Genomic DNA, 21,945 nt, shown 5'->3' with positions numbered 1-21,945 from the left:
AAGACAGATCAATAGAAATTATCCTATCTGAAAAACAGAGTGGAAAAAGATTGAAAAAAATAAACATGGACTCAGAGATCTGTGGGACAATATCAAAAAATCTAACATTTGTGCCACTGAGATTATAGAAGAAAAGAAAAGAACTGGTGTAAAAAAAAAAAAAAGTAGAAAATAAAAGGAAAAATAATGGCTGAAAGTTTCCCAAATTTGATGACAGACCAATTCAAGATGCTCACTGAAACCCAAACAAAATAAACTCAAAAAAATTATTATATAACACATAATAGTGAAACTACTGAATGAAAATAATCTTGAAAGCAACCAGAGAAAAACAACACATTATATGTAAGTAAACAATAATTTAGACAACTGCAGACTTCTCATCAGAAACCATGGAGGGAACTAGACAACGGTACAATTTTTTTAAAGTGTTGAAAGAAAATAATTGTGTATACAGTGAAACTATCCTTCAGGAAATGTGATATAAAGACATTCTCAGATGAAGAAAAACTATGAATTATTTTCCAGCAGACCGGCTCTAAAATAAATGCTAATGGAAGTTCTTCAGGATGAAGAGAAGTGATACTAGAAGGAAATTTGGAACTTCAGGAATAAAGGAAGATCAACAGCAATAGTAAATAGACTAGTTTCCATCCTCTAAATTCTTTAAAATATGTATGACTGTTGAATGCAAAAATTATAGTGTTGTCTGATGGGATTTTAAATCTATATAGATGTGATATATATATCTGTATATAACATACAAAGGATGTTCTCTGACCACAAAGGATTTAAACTACAAATCAGTAAGAGAAAGTTATCTGGTAATTCTGCAAGTATTTAAAGATTGAACAACATACTTCAAGATAATCTGTGGGTGAAAGAGGAAATCCCAAAGGAAACTAGATAATATTTTGAACTGAATGAAAATGGTAATGTAGCATATCAAAATGTAGGGGATGCACCTAAAGCAAGGCTTTAAGGAAAATATATGGTAGTAAATACTTATATTACAAAAGATGAAATATCTCAAATCAATAATCTAAGCTTCTAAGGAACTATGAAAAGAACAGCAAATGAAATCCAGTGAAAGCAGAAACTTAATTTTAGTTAATTCCTGGTAATCTCAGTAAGTCTGAAGTGCCCCTTTGGCTGGGGTTCTAAGGATTGAGGATGGTTCATATAGTGTCACAATCTCAGAGTGGGGAGGTAACTGGACCTTGGTCATCTGCTGATGGTACTGGCATCTTCTGAGATGAACATTTCCCCATACAATTTGCTCCTATCATGTAGATTGGTAATGTGGTACACCTTGCTTTTGCATATAGGGAATATACAAGTATGGGACCCTATTAGGTATTTTGATATCCTTATTGATGTCATGGGATGAATTTACCTACTTTCCTGTGGGGGCCTGGGAGACTGTCTCACACTAAGATGCATTGGCATTCAGCTATCTCTATTCTATTGCTCATGAACTATGTCAGATGCAGAAAAATTTTAAAAACATGCCACCCACGTGTTACACTTGGGGTTTCAGAAATTCCCAAAGCTACCTGGGTTTAGCTTCCCAGAACTCTTAGAGTTAGACTTCAGGGAGGTGTAGAGAGCAGTGCTACTTCTCAGGCACTCGTGAATACGTAGGTTACGTTTTCTTCCTTCCATGTCTTTCTTCACTCACTGAGAGAATTCTTATCTCTTTGGAAGTGTGAAAACTGTTTATTAGTTCCTCAACATTTATTCAGGTCTATTTCTTATGGCATAAACATTATGTGATGAGTTCCCCAGTCTCTAGGTTTTTGAAGCTCAAAAGCTCATGCTCTTGCAACTCCAAGTAAATTTTTGAAACTTAAAATCCAAAACTTGAACATTTTTAAACAATGTGTGCCATCATAACAACCTTCCCCAGGGCAGTGATGATGGCAGTTCCCCCTAACAACTTGGTTTGGGGAAAGGTCTAGGATACACATAGAAATGAAAATGAAAGAAATAAGTTAACACTTCAAAATTCTCCCAACGTATATGAAATGGGGAGAGTAAATGATATCTATTTCACATAGTTATTGTGATGATTAAATGAGTCAATACATATGCTTCATGTATCAGTTTCTGACAATTAAGAATTTAAATATCAATTTTTCCCTTTTTTTGGTCATTGTCACCTCTTTCTTTTCCTCAATAAATACAATTGGTATAAAAATATGAATTCTGAACTATCATCTATGTTTACAGAGTCTATAAAGATGTCTTATTTTCCTTCACACATTCTTTTTCCTATCCATTATCCAGGATAGATTTTCACCAAAACACATTTTAAGAGTCTCTTCATGTAAACCAAATGATTGTTTTGGAATACAGTATATTTAAAATTATAAAAATCCAAGTATTAGGGAATCTCAGAATATTGAAATAAAAATGAATGACATAAGTTAAATATTATAAAAAGTTTTATTGTAAAGATTGCCTTAGAGACCAGTGGCTTTAAAAAGCTTATTACAGGGCCGGCCCCGTGGCTTAGCGGTTAAGTGCGCGTGCTCCGCTACTGGCGGCCTGGGTTCGGATCCCAGGCGCACACCGAGGCACCGCTTCTCCGGCCATGCTGAGGCCATGTCCCACATACAGCAACTAGAAGGACGTGCAACTATGACGTACAACTATCCACTGGGGCTTTTGGGGGGAAAAAAAGGAGGAGGATTGGCAATAGATGTTAGCTCAGAGCCGGTCTTCTTCAGCAAAAAGAGGAGGATTAGCATGGATGTTAGCTTAGGGCTGATCTTCCTCGCAAAAAAAAAAAAAAGCTTATTACAGACCACAAGAATTAATCACTGGCTGAGATTATTTGCAATAAAGGGTCTAGAACTCACTATCAAAGGGTACAGATTCCCCTCTTATTGCAGAGACTATCTATAACAATCAGATCATGGGAGATGCATCATGTATGCCATTGTGAGCAATAGGGTGCTGTATATGTGTATTTTGTATGCACATATTTAGGATTTGTTGAGAATTATTTTAGGGGCAAATAGCATTTTTAATGAGTCAGAACTATGCAGGGTGGCATCAGATGAGGGAGGATATAATGAGAGAGGTATATATCATCTATGCTGGGTGGCATCAGATGAGGGAGGATATAATGAGAGAGGTATATATCATCTATGCTGCTTTATTGGCACTTGTCACATTGTGTTCATTTTTTAAACAAGTAGACGTTCATTTTTCTCTCATTCAAAAAAGGCTAAAGATGCTTAGTCTAGGGATGATGTGGCCGAGTCCCAGTGTTACAAGGCAATAAGGCTTCTTCTATTTTTCTATTTACCATCTTTAGTATATAGCTTTCATCCTCATTTGCTGGAGCTGGTCTAGTTCTGGTAGAAATGCTGCTTTCCAGGCAGAAAGGTGTGTGTGTGTGAGACAGACAGACATACAGACAGAATGGAGGTAATGCTCCAGCTCTCTAATCCTCCATTGTGAATTGAAATTTTTATTGAGGTAATTGTAGATTCACACACAGGTTAAGAAATATTACAGAGAGACCCCTGGAACCCACTTCCCACCAATGGTTAACATTTTGCAAAACTGTAATATAACATCACAGCCAGGATAATTATATTGATACAATCCACCAATCTTATTTAAATTTCTCCAGTTTTATTTGTACTCATTTGTGTGTTCATGTGTGTATTAAGTTCTACACAATTTCGTTATGTGTGTGGGTTTGTGTATCCTTTACCATACTCAAGATACTTAACAGTTCCAGCAACACAAGGATCCCTCAATCTACCCTTTTATAACCACACCCACCTCTCTCCTGTCCCCTTCACTGCCCCCATGACCCCAAACCCTAACCACTGACAATCACTGATCTATACTACATTTCTAAAACTTATAATTTCAAAATGAAGTCATACAGTATATAACCTTTAGGGACTGGCTTTTATTCACTCAGTATAACACCCTGGGGATTTATTTATCCAAGTTGCTGTGTGTACTAATAGTTTGTATCTTTTTATTGCAAAGTAGTACTCCATGGCGTGGTTGTACCACTGTTTGTTTAATCATTAATCTGTTGAAGGATATCTGGTCTGATTTCACTTTGGGGCTATTACACGTAAAGCTGCTATAAATATTCGGGTACAGGTTTTTGTGTCAACGTAAGTTTTCATGTCTCTGGGGTAAATGCCGAGAGTGCAGTTCATGTGTTGCAGAGTAATTGCATGTTTGGGTTGTTTAACTGCCAAACTGTTTTCCAGAATGTCTTTACTATTTTACTCTTCTACTAGCTATGTATGCATGATACAGTATCCTATACTATCCATTTTTTAATGTAATGGTAATAATGACTTCTACAATAACAACATGAGAAAGTCATTCTTTCTCTTTGAGCAAATATCCAGTTGGTGTTTGAGGATAACTGTCCCTGACACAGATATGACCATAGAGAGGTATCGTTGTAATATTTTCTCAATTTTTATTTTGGAAAAATCATGGATATTTACTGAGTTTATTCATCTCCAGCATCAATAGCTATTACCTAGAAGGCTGGACTTCATTTCCTTTGAAAAGTTTCCTAATAGTGCTCTCCTCTATAGTCAAGGTTAGAAAAATGGACATGAATAATCGAATAATCACCCAGCAAGCAACTATCTTCGTAAAATGGAAGCTGTAGAAACAAATACTTTCAATGCTAATGTTTATAGGCAATGAAAGGAAGGATTCAATTTTTAACTCTAGGACAAAGACACTGAAGTGAATAATCTAGATTACAATAAATTATGTAAACCTGCAATTTATTACTTAAATAATTTTGGTCTAATGGGCTAAGTGAGATGTGCCAAAATTTGTCCCTCAGACTTCAGTACCTTAACAGCAGCAACACTTACATTAGTCTTAGAATCCCTGGAACTCTGTGTGGTGTCTAACTTATAGTAAGTGCTTGATAAATATTTAATTAAAGAATAAAATTGTAGAAAAAGTGATATTTTGACTTCTTTTTAGGTCAATTCAAGTTGAAATCAACTTTGTTGGTCCTAAATCTCTAATTGATTACTAGACTTAGGACAAGTATAATTTAATAATATTGCTTACTTTAACTTTTTTAATGCTCCAAAAATGTAAAATGAGCAAATATGTTTATTGATAATAAAGAGATATTTATACAAATCTATGTAATGAGAAAATTTTCCATATGGATTAAAAGTAGATCTAGATGGGAGGATAGGTAGTTTATTTCTTGACCAGAACAACATTAATATAGAATGTTGGTATTCTCATGGCACTGAATATAAGATTTGCATTTTGTGCTACAGATATATTTAATTATATATTTAAATAGAAAATTCACAAGTATTTTTAAAACGTAATTCTGGCCTTGAAAGAATTTTGAAAAATTCCAAGAGATTGTTACTGAACTGAGAACACTGATGAAAGTTTTTGAACTCAGAAATTTATTGGATGTGGCCCAATAGTCACTTGGGTGGGCTAACAGGTAGAACTGTGAAAGAAAGACACAGTATTTTATATTTAATGGAGAAAGAATGCTGAGGAAAAGTACCAAATAATTAGGAGTTATTTGGTATACTTTATACTACTATCTCTGTGCAATTCTTAGATGGGATTATTTTGCTTTTCTGTTCCTTGGGATATAAAATTTCTACCATTAATTCATGGTGGCCGCAATGGTAGTGGTTAAGAACATGAACTGTAAAGGCAGGCAACTGCCTGGGTTTGATTTCCAGCTGTATTACACATTTGCTGTGTGACTTTTGGTAAGTTACTTAATATCTCTGTGCTTTACTTTGTTCATGTATAAACTGAAGATAACTTACCTCATGGGATTTTTAAGAAGATTAAATGAATTAATATTTGTAAAACACTTAGAGAAATGCCTGGTACATGGTACATGTTACAGAGGTAATTGCTAAGTAAAAATTGTGTGTTTGAAAATGATAATATAAAAAGCCAATAGAATATCATTTTCCCCTCTCGGTCTTTGTCTGTGTGTGTGTTATGTGTGTGTATCTGTCTCTATTTCTCATCTGTGTCTCTCTTTCTCTCAGTCTCTCTCTATCTCTATCTTATCATACAAAACATCAACCTTATATGTAGGTTGAAACTTAAAAGGGAAGTATATCATTAAAATTAATTTGTTCAGGACAAAAATTTGTTTTTGATCAGATGCTGATCTTCAGTTTTGAAATTTCCTCTACACCATAAGGAACTGTTCTGTTGGTTAGGACCATTCTGGATAAAAAAATTTCCCTCTCCTTATGGAACTCATCTTGTCATAGAACTCTCACATTGAATACTTGCACTGAATTAGCCAGTTTACTCATTCCAACAATGTTTTTCATTCCTCTCAACTGGTCAGCTCTCTCCTATTGGCAGCTGACTTTTGGTACCACAGTGGCACCGCCTGAGTGTCTGACCTGAGCGGATTAGGATCCATTGTGTATAATCCATCAATATATTGCTTTCTCAGAGAGGTTCCTGGAGACTTTCTCATTTCATGCGTTAGTAAATTTAAAAAATTTTAAACATGGGACCAAAACAAATTTGCCAAATTTTTGTTTTGCTGTATAAGGATATAAGAACATAAAAAAAACAAGGGGTCGCAGAGCCGGCCTGGTGGCATAGTGGTTAAGTTCTGGTGGTCTGGTTCAGATCCGGGGCACAGACCTACACGCTGCTCATCAAGCCATGCTGTGGCAGCGTCCTGCATACAAAGTAGAGGAAGATTGGCACAGACATGAGCTCAGGGCCAATCTTCCTCACCAAAAAACCCCCAAAAAACAAAAAGAAACCCTCTGTCATCTATTATACCAACATTTTAAGAAAGAAAAGACATTTTAACCTAACAATGACAACAACAAAAACTAGGAAGAATTTAATGTGAGAATCAAGAACAGCTCTTTAAATTGAATAAATTTAACTTTATGAAACTCAGTTTTTATTTTATTTTCATTATTTTTCCTCAAATAGTGAGAACTGCATCAGATTGGCCCCAGGACTGGGACAACCCCATCTTTTTATAGATACACATTTGTTTGGTTTGTTTCTAAGGATCTATTGGTTATAGAAGAAAGCCCATGAAGTGCTGCCAGATCCACATGGCTCTGTAGTCCAATTTATAACATGGTGAAAGGTATGACTTAAAATGAAGTTTCTAAAGAGCACTTCCTCACAGTAGTGGTTTTCTTTTCCTCTGATGAAAAGTAACACATTAATTTCCCTGTCAACTCTTATTTTGCTTATTGCTGTGATCACACTCTGTAGATGGTGCCGGGAGCCGAAAAACAACGTAACAATTACTAAAATGAAAACTGAAGTAAAAAGTAGAAATTACAAAAGTCATGGTAAATACATGCCATTTTTTCCCCTCAATTTAAGATTGCTCTTGTTGGTATCCAGTTATGGGAATAGGCTGGAAAGAGTGAGTTGACACCAGCCACTATTTACATTGTGTATTGACAGCAATCTTCCCATCCCTCTCTAAATTGTACTAGTTTTATGTGATTGTAGGAAGGCTTCTCACCTCCCAGAGTTATCTGATGTCACTGATTTTTTTCTTTACTTTATGCTATAATAAAGAACGTTCCAGAATATTTAAGTCTTCTATTCTCCAACACCAACATTAACCTATGCCACTGATTTCTACACTTGTGTCATGATAATTAGAACTATAAATTTACATAATTGTAAAGGATTCAACTTCTCATATTATGTAAAAATTTTATGTGGGTTTTATGGATTGGGCTAGTAGAGAGCGTAGTAAAAACTACATTTAATGCTGTAGATATAAAGATAAGTCTAGATTTTTTCCCTTAAGGATGTCGATTTTTGTGTGTGAACACGTAAACATGATTACGCTACCTTTCAAATTCTTTTTAGATCACTCTTGCCCCTCTTTTCATTTAAAGCTATCATCCTATTTTAATCAGATTTCATCTATTCAAAGTACTAATTAAGCTAGAGTTTAGACTTTAACAGCTGTCTGTGGGCCAGAAGATATGGCTGTGGGACCACATAAGGCATGAAGCTGGAATTGAGACCCTTCCTCAAAGAATTTTATTCTCAGTGAAGGATGGACTAGAATATAACAAGGAAACTTCTCCATCTCGGGCTTGGCTCTGGAAAGGAAAGAAAATTTACCATGAGATTTTTTAACCATAGACTCCTGTGTATCTTGATTTGGAGTTCAAATATCTGGCAGCAATGTGGTCTTGGAGATCTCAAGCTAAGAAATTAACCTAAGTGAATCAAGGTTGGTGGCACCTGAGGGTGACTGGCAGAAACTGATGCACATTCTCTTTAGAATGATGTACCTTCCACACAGGCCTCCCAGGGTTCTGACAGAGCAAACTCAACTGTACTTGAATTTGCCAAAATTACAGATTGTGAAATAAGCACCCATAACTAAGAGTCAGCAGGAACTGTAAAGAGAATAAGTAGATTTTCAAGAACTTAAGATATTAGAATTGTTGTGTTCAGCATATATGGTGAATATGTTGTAAATGCCTTTCAAAATATAGAATCAAAATATTAGAAACAAATGAGCTATTTATTGAAAAAAGACAGGAAGATTTCTAAAAGAACCAGATACTTCTAAAAATGAAAAAAAAATTTCATCAAGATCTATACCAGTTTCCTAGGGTTACCATAATAAAGTGCCAAAAACTTGATGGCTTAAAACAATAAAAATTTGTTGTCTCACAGTTTTGGAGGCTAGAAGTCCAAAATAAAGGTGTTAGCAGAGTTGCTGCCTTCTGAGGGCTGGGAGGAAGAATCTGTTCCATGCCTCTCTCCTAGCTTCTGCTGGTTTGCTGATAATCTTTGGTGTTCCTTGGCTGTGGCAGCATGACTCCAGGCTTCACCTGGCATTCTCCCAGGGTCGGTGGAGAAGTTAAACAGTGGATTAGACACAATTTAATAGAGAATTTATGAACAGAAAGATAAATGTAGGTAATTTCTTTAGATTTAATAGATAGACATTGTGATAGAAAATAGGATAGATAAGTTAAGACAGAAAATAGAATGAGAAGGTCAAAAAAACATTTAATTAGAGTTCAATAGGTAGAGTATAGAAGATAAGGAAGATGAGCTTTTTAACTATATATTTGCTTAGAATTACCAAGAATCTTTGAAAGAGATGACACTACAAGTTCAGGAAATACAGTAAATATCAAGCAAGATAAAAAAGAAATCCGTAACTAGACATATAGTAGTGAAATATCAGAAAACCATAGACAGAGAAAAACTTTACAAGCAGACAAAAAAAAAATACTATTTAGAACAATTAAGTAAACAGATGGCTTACTTCTCAAGAGCAATAATGGAAACCAAATGACTTCAAAATGCTGAGAAGAAATAAGGTGGTATAATGAGACATTTTCATATACAAGGTGAGAGACTTTACCATTAATAGATCCTTGGCAAAGAAATTTGAAATGATATGTTTTAGGAAGAGGGCATACAGAGATCTCAAAAGGAATGATCAGGATGTCAGAAGAAATGGTGAACATAAAAATGAGAAAACATGAGGGCATACTAAATATTATTATAAGATGATAATATTAATATGTAATACTGGGAAATAAAGAAAAAGTGGAGCAAAGTTCTGAACAAAAAATTTTAAGTGGAAGATGATTGATGAGATTTAAAGCAATTTAAGCTTGTGTTGATTAAAAGGAGGGCTGGAATATTGTTTAGGTTTGGACTTTATTAAATATGCATTTTAAAATTATAAAGTTAATCACTACAAGAATAGAAATAAATGTTCAATTGTGTTAGACAAACAAAAGTGGAATATGAAAAATCACTTCAGTATGTTGCAAAAATAGTATAGAGGGAGAAAAAAGAAACGTATGTAAGGGAGAAAGAATAGCACAAAATGAACTCATAGAATTAAATCCATATATATCATTGAATGCAGTAAGATAGACTAAACTTTTTGATTAAAAAGGGAAAAATAGCATGTTACATTAAAAAAATCTAAGTTCAGCTAATATGGTCTTTACAAGGATACACCAAATTATAAGATTGTAAGTTAAAATTAAAAGATTACAACAAATATTAACATAGGTAAGTGTATATTTATGTCAGACTAAATAGAATTTCATTGTTAGTAACAATATTACCATGGATAAGAGTTATTATATAAACATAAAAGGAAAATATAATTCTAAACTTGTATGCTACAATAATGTAACCTTTATTATATATAAAGCAAAATTTGACAAAATTACATGGAACAATTGACAAAGCCACTATAATAGTTGGAAGTTTATCATGTATCTCCCATTTAATTTTTGTCTGATTTGGCTATCCTTTACCAAGTAAATAGAAGATTTAATATAGCAGTAAACAAGCTCAGTGTAATAAATATATATTTAGCCCATACCTAGCAGTTACAGCATTCATGTTGTTTTCAAGAATATATAAATCATTTGTAAAAATTGGACATGCATTATATTATAAGAACAGATATCAATAAATTTCTAAAACTTGGATTCGTACATTTCATTTTGACCAAAATTAAGTTAAAAATTAAAAGTTAATTATTTATTTATTTTTATCAAGGTAACATTGGTTTATAACATTACATAAATTTCAAGTGTACATCGTTATGTTTCAGTTTCTGTGTAGATTACATCACATTCACCACGCAAAGACTGATTACAATCCACCACTATACACATGTGCTTAATCATCCCTTTTGCTCTCCTCCCTCCCTCCTTCCCCTCTGGCAACCACCAATCCAATGTGTCTCAATGTGATTGTTTGTTATTGTTTTTATCTTCTACTTATGAGTGAGATCATACGGTATTTGACTTTCTCTCTCAGACTTATTTCGCTTATCATGATACCCTCAAGGTCCATCCATGTTGTCACAAATGGCTGGATTTCATCGTTTCTTATGGCTGAGTAGTATTCCGTTGTGTATGTATACCACATCTTTGTCCATTCGTCCCTTGATGGGCACCTAGGTTGCTTCCAAGTCTTGGCTATTGTGAATAATGCTGCAATGAACACAGGGGTGCATGTATCTTTACTCATTTGTGTTTTCATGTTCTTTGGATAAATACCCAACAATGGAATAGCTGGATTTTATGGTAGTTCTATTCTTAATTTTTTGAGGAATCTCCATGCTGCTTTCCATAGTGGCGGCATCTGTTTGCACTCCCACCAACAGTGTATTCGAGTTCCCCTCTCTCTGCATCCTCTCCAACCCTTGTTTCCTGTCTTGTTAATTATAGCCATTCTGACAGGTGTGAGATGCTATCTCATTGTAGTTTTGATTTGCATTTCCTGATAGTTAATGATGTTGGACATCTTTTCATGTGCCTGTTGGCCTTCTGTATATCTTCTTTGGAGCAATGCTGTTCAAATCTTCAGCCCATTTTTTACTTGTTAGTTTTTATTGTTAGTTTTTTTGTTATTGAGATGTATGAGTTCTTTATATATTTTGGATATTAACTCTTTATCAGATATATGGTTTGCAAATATCGTCTCCCAATTGTTAAGTTGTCTTTTCATTTTGTTGGTGGTTTCCTTTGCTGTACAGAAGTTTTTTAGTCTGATGTAGTCCAGTTTATTTATTTTTTCTATTGTTTCCCTTGCCTGGTCAGACGTGGTACTTGAAAATATGCTGCTAAGACCGATGTCGAAGAGTGTACTGTCTATGTTTTTTTCTAGAAGTTTTATGGTTTCAGGTCTTACACTCAAGTCTTTAATCCATTTTGAGTTAATTTTTGTGTATGGTGCAAGATAATGGTCTACTTTCATTCCTTTGCTTGTGGCTGTCCAGTTTTCCCAACACCATTTATTGAAGAGACATTCATTTCTTCATTGTATGTTCTCGGCTCTCTTGTCGAAAATTGGCTGTCCATAGATGTGTGGGTTTATTTCTGGGCTCTTGATTCTGTTCCATTGATCTGTGTGTCTGTTTTTCTGCCAGTGCCATGCTGTTTTGGTTACTATAGCTTTGTAGTACATTTTGAAATCAGGGTGTGTGATACCTCCAGCTTTGTTCTTTTTTCTTGGGATTCTTTTGGCTGTTCGGGGTCTTTTATTGTTCCATATAAATTTTAGGATTCTTTGTTCTATTTTTGTGAAAAATTTTGTTGGAACTTTGATAGAGATTGCATTGAATCTGTAGATTGCTTTAGGAAGTATGGACATTTTAACTATGTTAATTCTTCCAATTTCAAGAGCATGGAATATCTTTCCATTTCTTTGTGTCTTCTTCAGTTCTTTCAACAGTGTTTTATTGTTTTCAGTGTGTAGGTCTTTCACCTCTTTGAATAAGTTTATTCCTAGGTATTTTATTCTTTTTGTTGAATTGTAAATGGGATTATATTCTTAATTTCTCTTTCTGCTACTTCATTGAGAGTGTATAGAAATGCAACTGGTTTTTGTAAGTTGATTTTGTATCCTGTAACTTGATCATATTCGTTTATTACTTCTAAAAGTTTTTTTTGGTGGATTCTTTAGGGTTTTCTCTATGTAACATCATGTCATCTTCAAATAGTGACAGTTTCACTTCTTCTTTTCCAATTTGGATCCCTTTTATTTCTTTTTCTTGCCTGATGGCCCTGGCTATAATTTCCAATACTATGCTAAGTAAAAGTGGCAAAAGTGGGCATCCTTGTCTGGTTCCTGTTCTTAGAGGAATAGCTTTCAGTTTTTCTCCATTGAGGATGATGTTGGCGGTGGGTTTGTCATATGTGGCCATTATTATGTTGAGGTACTTTCCTTTTATACCAATTTTATTCAGAATTTTAATCATAAATTGATGCTGTATCTTTTCAAATGCTTTCTCTGCATCTATTGGGCTGATCATGTGATTTTTATTCTTCATTTTGTTTATGTGGTATATCATGTTGATTGATTTGCAGATGTTGAATCATCCTGCATGCATCCTGCATCCCTGGAATAAATCCCACTTGATCATGGTGGATGATCTTCTTAGTGTATTGTTGTATTCAATTTGCTAGTATTTTGTTGAGGACTTTTGCATTGATGTTCATCTGTGATATTGGCCTGTAATTTTCTTTTTTTGTTTTGTCCTTGTCTGGTGATATCAAAGTAGTTTTGGCTTCACAGAATGCATTAGGAAGCTTCCCCTCCTCCTCAATTTTTTGAAAGAGTTTGAGAAGGGTAGGTATTAAGTCTTCATCGAATGTTTAGTAGAATTCACCAGGGAAGCTGTCTGGTCCTGGACTTTTATTTTTTGGGAGACTTTTGATTACTGTTTTGATCTCCTTAACTGGTGATTCATCTATTCAAATGCTCTATTTCTTCTTGATTCAGTTTTGAAAGGTTGTATGAGTCTAAGAATTTATCCGTTTCTTCTGGATTATCCAATTTGTTGGCATATAGCTTTTTGTAGTATTCTGTTATAATCTTTTGTAATTCTGAGGTGTCTGTTATAATTTCTCCTCTTTCATTTTCAGAGAACCAGCTCTTCATTTCACTGATTTGTTTTCTATTTTTTTTTTAGTCTCTATTTCTTTTATTTCTGCTCTGATTTTTGTTATTTCCTTCCTTCTACTGATTTTGGGCTTTGTTTGTTCTTCTTTTTCCAGTTCCTTTAGGTACACTGTTAGATTGTTTATTCGAGATTTTTCTTGTTTGTTGAAGTAGGCCTGTGTTGCTATAAACTTTCCTCTTAGAACAATTTTGCTGTATCCCATAAATTTTGGCTTGTCGTATTTTCATTTTCCTCTGTCTCTAGGTATTTTTTGATTTCTCCTTTGATTTCTTCATTGACCCAATTGTTGCTCAGTAGCATTTTGTTTAACCTCCACATATTTTTGGCTTTTCTGATTTTCTTCCTATAGTTGATTTCTAGTTTTGTACCGTTATGGTCAGAAAAGATGCTTGTTATTATTTCAGTATTTCTAAATTTATTGAGACTTGTTTTGTGGCATAATATGTGATCTATCCTGGAGAATGTTCCATGTGCATTCAAAAAGAATGTGTATCTCGTGGTTTTGGGATGGAATGTTCTGTATATATCTACTGAGTCCATCTGGTCTAATGTGTCATTTAAGGCCATTTTTTTCTTATTGATCTTATGTTTGGATGATCTATCCATTGGCGTAAATGGAGTGTTAAAATCCCCTACTATTATTGTGTTGCTGTCTATTTCTCCTTTTATGCCTGTAATAATTGCTTTATTTATTTAGTTGCCCCTATGTTGGGTGCATAGATATTTACAAGTGTTGTATCCTCTTGTTGGATTGTTCCCTTTATTATTATGTAGCACCCTTCTTTGTCTCTTGTTACAGTTTTTGTTTTAAAGTCTATTTTGTCTGATATAAGTATTGCTACCCCAGCTTTCTTTTCATTACCATTTCCATGGAATATCATTTTCCATCCCTTCACTTTCAGTTTGTGAGTGTTTTTAGGTCTGAAGTGTGTCTCTTGTATGCAGCATATATATGAGTTTAAAAGTGAATTATTAAAAAATATAATTGGAAGTTTTAAAAGAACACTTTTAAATAACTCATGTATCAAAGAAAAAATCAAAATGGAAATTGGAAAATATTTTAAACTAAATGATAGGAAATTACATCAGAATTTTTCTGATGCAGCCAAATTGGTATTTGTCACTTTAATGCTTCTGTTTATGGAGAGTGAAGACTAAAAATCAATGAGATATCCTGTTAAATTTAAGAAGTTAGAAAATAATAATTAATCCAATGGAAGTAAACAATAAAAGAGTAGAAACTAATAAATTCTTTCAAAACTTTCAGATATTTTTCCACCGATTTCTGGCCTACATGCTTTCTGATGAGAAATCTACAATAATCTAAGTTGTTATTATTCTGTATAAAATGTATTGTTTTTTTATTTACTTTGAAGATGATCTTTTTATCTTTGGTTTTCAGCAGTTTTGCTCTGATATGATCACGTGGGGTTTTTCTTTGGGATTTGATGGGCTTCTTGACACATAAAGTTTTGTGTAGATTTAAGTCTTTCACCAAATTTGAGACGTTTTTGCCCATTATTTCTTCAAATATTTTCTCTGCCCCATTCTCTGTCTCCATTTCTTCTGAGACTTCAGTTACCCATATGATAGAACTTTTGATGTTTTCCCATAAATCTTTGAAGCTGTGTTCATATTTTTCAATCCATTTTCTCTCTCTTCAAATTAGGTGATTTCTATTGATCTGTCTATTCCTGTCCTTAAAATCATGATGCTCTCTCCCCTACAAAGCCTTTTGCATATGTTGTTCCCTCTGCCAGGAAATCAAACCACCTTCCCACAACCCCCTTCACCTCATTAACTCCTATACATTCCTCAGCTCTCATCTCAAGCAATGCCTTTTTCAGAGCTAAGATAGGTTTCTGTCTCACTAGCATTCCTTCTTAGGACTTATCTCACTTTATGATAATACATGTGCTAGTGTGATAATTTATTTAAAGCTTGTCATTGCTATGAGATAAGTTTCATGGAACAGGCAGAACTTAAGTTTTCCCCTACTATTGTATAGCCCTAGGCACAAGGCAAGCATACAATAAATGTTGAGTAAAAACTTACGGCTTTGTTCTTTTATAGTATTATCACCCCACACACATGTGTTTATTGTAGACAGGTGAACTATTAATTTGCTTCTATTTTGACCTCACCTTGCTGAACTATAAAATGAAGGGATTGGATCAAATTTTACCTATCAATCAGTTTAACTCTGAAATGCCATTTGTCATCTACTCTTGGTTTAGAAGGATGAACTTTCAAGAAAAAGGATAAAGATCATAGTTTTCAGGTTTCTTTCCATTTTCTTCATTGTAAAGGCACAATGAAATGGAATAGTATATTGACTATCACTGAAACTTGCTTAATTCCCATGTTATATACTGGTATTTCATGAGTTAGTGCTCTTTTGTATTGTTTTCTCCATCTGAGTAATGGATCTGTACAAATCCATCATTACATTCTCCAGTCCTAAAAAACAATGGAACTCAAAACCTTAGCTATGTCTACTCCTTAAGGATGTTTGAGAGACTGCAGGGGCATCAGAAATTCAGCTGCAAAAGCTCTAAAATATGTGCCTATAATATAATTTAACAAAACCTTCTTAAAGAACGTTATCAGAAATATCTAAGGGGTTACAATACTATGTTTTTGTACCATATATAATTAAACTACAATCATTCAGTTTAAAGGAAATAGTCATTTGTTGAATAGTATTTAGTTTCTTGAACGTTTAAGCGTGGCTTCTCTACATGGAGAAAGGCAAAAGTTGATGGAAAGTAAGTTAAACTATTGCAAGAGAAAGTCCCTTCCAGCTGGATTCTATAAATGCCAAGTAATCTTTCTATTGTATGAAAATTTGCTGCAAATTCATGTTTTGCAGTTAACCAAGTGTGAATAAATTTTGTCAGAAATATATGCTTGAGGGCCCTCAAATCCCTGCTGGGGACATCTAATCAAAATTCATGTTCTACTGACAATAGTTCAGTAATATCAACTTCACTTCTAGGACAGGCCATTTACTTTATTATTTACTGAATTATGTTGTAGGCTAAAATAATCTTGTGATTCTGACTCTGCACAGTTTAAAATGTCGTCAATGTGTGTGGTTTCCAGTCTCAAATGGCTCTGATCAGCAATTTCCATAAGATGTTGTGATGTTTTCAGACTTTGATTAAAACAAGATGATAGAGTCTTTATAATCTAGTTCACTGTCTTTAGTATTCTATGAGGGAAAGTCTGTGCACACATTTAAGCAGCCATCTTCTCCCAGCTTTAAGATATCATGAACCATGGGCTGGCCTCGTGGCATAGCGGTTAAGTGCACGCGCTCCGCTGCTGGCTGCCCAGGTTTGGATCCCGGGCGCACACTGACGCACCGCTTGTCAGGCCATGCTGTGGCGGTGTCCCATATAAAGTGGAGGAAGATGGGCACGGATGTTAGCTCAGGGCCAGTCTTCCTCAGCAAAAAGAGGAGGATTGGCAGATGTTAGCTCAGGGCTAATCTTCCTCACCAAAAAACAAACAAACAAACAAACAAAAAGGTTTCATGAACCAGATACAATAGTACAAATAAATTTCTCTGTGTCCTCAAGGAATATGAGGGAAACAAAATGTTCAGCTTGGACATTCCTAAAGGTAATCTATTACTTAAAAATTAACGCATTTTTCAATCAAAAGAAGAAAGAGAAGGTGCATGCATATAGTGATCCAATTTTTTTGTCAAAAAATGGTATTTTGTTACCTTTTTTTAGGTCTTTATGAATACAAATACTTCCTGCATGGTCTTCTGTGGTTATCTATTTTTTTTAAGGAAGAAGTTCAATACAAATTACCTTGGAAAGTAGAAAAATGAGTTTTTATATACTGGAAAGAAATTTTTTAAAATAAAAGATTGATCCACTTGTATACCTGATGCCAATGTCGTGATATTTCACCTTACTGAAGCAATGCTAGTAGAGAATTCCAGACAAGATGAAACTTATTAGGGTCTCAGATATCTTGACCATTGCTAATGGAAAATAAAATGCATACGACCATTTGTAAAACTGGTAGAACTGGCCTCAATGCAACGGCAACATAAAAGCTTATTCTGGCACACATAGGGACATCGCTTTTATTGAAGTTAAATAACATTCTTTTTGAGAAAAGTAACATTTGTTTTACAAACACTAAGAAAAAATAAAGGAAAATATGGCAGAATGATTTTAAAAAGTCACCATCTATCAATACACACATAAAATTTACACAAACTGAGTTTGGCCTTCTCATTATTTTGCATTCGTAGAATCATCAAGATTTGCAACTTCTGTTTTTGCTTAGCTGCTTGGGTTTCTATGTTGACAAATATTAATTTTGTTGTTTGTAACTCATCCTTAGATTCTTTTTATTCATTTCAATTTTGAGAAAGTAATTAGAGCATATACAGGTGATGCCAATTGTCAGTAGTAAAATCGATAAAACGTGTATTTGAGAAAAAGGATGCAATCATGCTTTAGTGTTTCATGAAAACTACCTCAATAATTTCTGATTAAGTTTCATTTTCAATTTTATTTGTAAATGATTTAACATGAGGCTGCAATTACAAGATTCTGGGAAGTCATTTGAAAATGCTTTTTCACTGTAAACTTTTCATCAATTTGAATTAATTGGGTTAGAGTCAGTTAAATATCTGTATGTTAAATCTTAGCACTTTAAAAGATATTTGCATTTAGGTGAGCAGTTTCTATATTAAATTACATGGAAAAGTGATCCATAACCCTATCATCCAAAAACTGCTGAAGAGGAGAGAGCTAACATAGTAGCTCTTGGAAAGTGAATAAGGTGAAACAAAATGTGTACCATCTTTTTTTTTTTTTTTTGGTGAGGAAGATTAGCCCTGAGCTAACATCTGTCACCAATCCTCCTCTTTTTGCTGAGGAAGATTGGCCCTGGGCTAACATCTGTGCCCATCTTCCTCTACTTTATATGGGATGCCTACCACAGCATGGCTTGATGAGCGGTACGTGGGTCCGCACCCAGGATCACAACCAGTGAACCCCGGGCCACTGAAGGGGATCATGCGAACTTAACTACTATACCACCCAGCCAGCCCTAGTACCATCTTTTTTGTTTGTTTGTTTGTTTATTGCAGTAACATTGGTTTATAACATTGTATAAATTTCAGGTGTACATCATTATACTTCTTTTAATATTTGAATTTTGCCCAAAGCGTTTAGTGATGCTAGGAATGGTTACATTTTTTTTCCCAACTAACTTAAGATAAATACATAAGTCCAACAAAAAATTTTGCTGCTTCTCTTTTCTTCTTTCTTCTTCTTTTCCTTTCTTTACTAAAAAGAGTAAGTTTCAAAGAGCTTCAAACCTTGACAGCTCTTTGTTCTTGCAGATGCCAACATAGGCTTCTTAATCTTTTAAGGTAAAAAATCTAGCCAGGATTTAAGAGCATTAACATACAATCTGGTCATAGTGGAGAGATATACATATGATGTCTTAGCACATCATAATAAACAACATCTCCCTTATGCAAACTAATAATTGCAGGAGAAAGGTGCACACGTGTGTGTGTGTGTGTGTGCACGAGAGAGAAGAAGGGAGAGAGAGAGGAGGGGATAGGTAGCTAGGTAGATGAATTTTGAACAATGTAGGGATGTGTCAGACATAGATAATTCCCCCAACCTCTGTGCTTCTCCTGGCCCTTCTCCGCTGGCAGAGCCTTCTTCCCTTTTTAAAGGTTGGATATGCTTATATACTTGCTTTCCTAGCTTCCCTTGCAGCTAGGACATTGGAATATAAACTCAATCTGGCCAATGGAACCTAAGGGAAAGTCTTTTGTGAGACTTCAGGAAAGTTAATTCTCCAGAAAGTTAATTCTCCATTAATTCTCCATAAATGAAAAGAATAAAACACTCTTCTTTGCTGGATGTGGTGGTGTGTACACATGAAGCCTGGGACTTCTGAAGCCATCTTGCAATCACCAGAGAGAGCTGACATGGGGAGAAGAGGGAGGAGACCAATGGAAAGTACTTACTTGGGCCATAATGATACCTTCTTGACTCAGAATCAAATCTGAAACAACACTGCCTCTGGAAATTTTTATGTGCAAAATATTAAATGTACAAACAATTTTGAGGTAGCTATTCTGTTAATTACAGCAAAATCATATTAACTGACACAAGTGATTGATTGTTATCTCATTAGATATATAATGTGTGTTTGCATATATGTATTTGTGTGTGCATGTGTGTGTGTATATTTTTCTTCAGTATGACATAAGACACTTTCTAAACATTTAGACTAATTGGAATGAAGAAAATGCAACTTAACTACTATTTTTGAACTGACAATATGTTCTAAAATGATGAAGTTATTGGAATTGGGTGGAGATCCATTCAAGTATTTATGGAATTTTCTTGCTCTGTCATGTATGTCTAGGACCTTGTGAAACTGTATGCCATAGTTATATAGCCATATTTTTAAGAAAACACAACTAAAGTTGGGTTCTCGTTTCTGTGCTGTGATTTAAAACTAAAGTTTATTAGCTTATTCAGTTACTTTTGAGCAATATCTTCATAACTTTTAAATAACATGGGATACTTATGACTCATGGGTTCCAAAGGGCTTCTTTGGCTCTGTGAGCCTATTTTTGTAATTGTCTATGAAACAGTTTTGCATTGTGTACCAGACCTTTGTATAAAATACCATTTATAATTGTTTTAAATACAAAGTAATTCTTGCTATATACTGATATGAATTATATTATGTTACTTCTTCAGAGTGGGAAATAAATATACACCCATAATAAAATGCAAAATAACTTTAAAATTATTGTTAAAACATAGTTATATTATAAAAATATTGTTTAAATTTTAAACTATCAAACCCTAAAATTCCATTCACTATTTCTGTATGTTAACACTGTCTTTGGACCCTTTCCTTCACCCATTCCACTCAGTTTATGTGTATATACCACAAGGAGGATGACTCTTTATAAACTGATAAATCCTACCAACAATTCAAAGCACACATTTTACTCATGATGACTGGATAAATCTACCTTCATATATAAAGGACAGCACATTCGTTCACATAAATATTGAATATAGAAATATAATAGAATTTTACTAAATTTGTAGTTATTTGACAATTATTTATAGAAGAGTATTAGAGAGGTACAGAAAATCATTTATAATATTTGTCCAGTTGCCTTACATTTTAAGAGACTATTTTAACTTATATTCCAAGCTTTTATTTGCATGTGATTTATTATAGATGGCCTCTAGCCATCCCTATCAAGAGATAAGCATTCTCAGCTCTTGTAAATTATGGTGAATGAATATCAATCAATCTGTTTTGCCTCTTTATGTAGACAATAATTCCAGACAGAAGTCTGCTGTTTATAAATCTGAATTCCTGCCAAAACAGAGATGTTGAAATTCATCTGGCTACCCTCTGTATGCGGTGGATCGTTTATATATACGTGTGCATGTGTGTGTGTGTGTGTGTATATATATATATGTGTATATATATATACACACACACCTTTCTTTACTATTTAAATTGTAATTTAAAAAAACAGTTCTGGGGCCGGCCCCATGGCTTAGCGGTTAAGTGCCCGCGCTCCACTACTAGTAGCCCGGGTTCGGATCCTGGGCGTGCACCGACGCACTGCTTCTCAGGCCATGCTGAGGCGGCGTCCCACATACAGCAACTAGAAGGATGTGCAATTATGACATACAACTATCTACTGGGGCTTTAGGGAAATAAAAGGAGGAGGATTGGCAATAGATGTTAGCTCAGAGCTGGTCTTCCTCAGCAAAAAGAGGAGGATTAGCATGAATGTTAGCTCAGGGCTGATCTTCCTCACAAAACAAACAAAAACAAAACAAAACTAAAAAACAGTTGTCCAGTATGTAGTTTGGATGGGAAACCTGATGAGGTCGTAGCAACCAGCAAAAAGATGGTTACAAGTGGATCTCCAAGTCCAAATGTCAATGTGAGTCTTCTAGACTCAAATATCTCACAGCCATATGGAAATTAAAATATATATATTTATTTTGCTCATGAGGAATGGAAATATAGTAAATATTTTGAAATCAGTTTAAAGGACTTTAGCCTTAATCTTTTCAGATTGATTTATTGCTAAACTAGAATAACATTAATTTAAAACATACTGAATGGTGTATGAGCCTGAAATATTTTATTAGATACGGGGGAAAGAAATGTATATCTTGGTAATCATTAACTTTATCATTAATAGAAACTGTCTGAGTTTGCTCACCAATATATTACTTGTTCTAGAATAGTGCCTAGTAAATAATAAACATTCAATAAATGTTTGCTGAGTTAATTAACTTTGAAAGTCAAATTGCCATTACTCTAGGTTCTGGGAGGTCCTGGATAGGAATTAACATATGGGAAATATAGCTTAGTTTTCCTTTAATCTCTCTTAGTCTATACAAATGAAG

The sequence above is a fragment of the Ceratotherium simum genome, chromosome 14 (genome assembly GCF_057802395.1).
Source record: "Ceratotherium simum simum isolate JZ-2026a chromosome 14, ASM5780239v1, whole genome shotgun sequence".
NCBI lineage: Eukaryota > Metazoa > Chordata > Mammalia > Perissodactyla > Rhinocerotidae > Ceratotherium > Ceratotherium simum.
Note: the sequence above shows the minus strand (reverse complement) of the source record.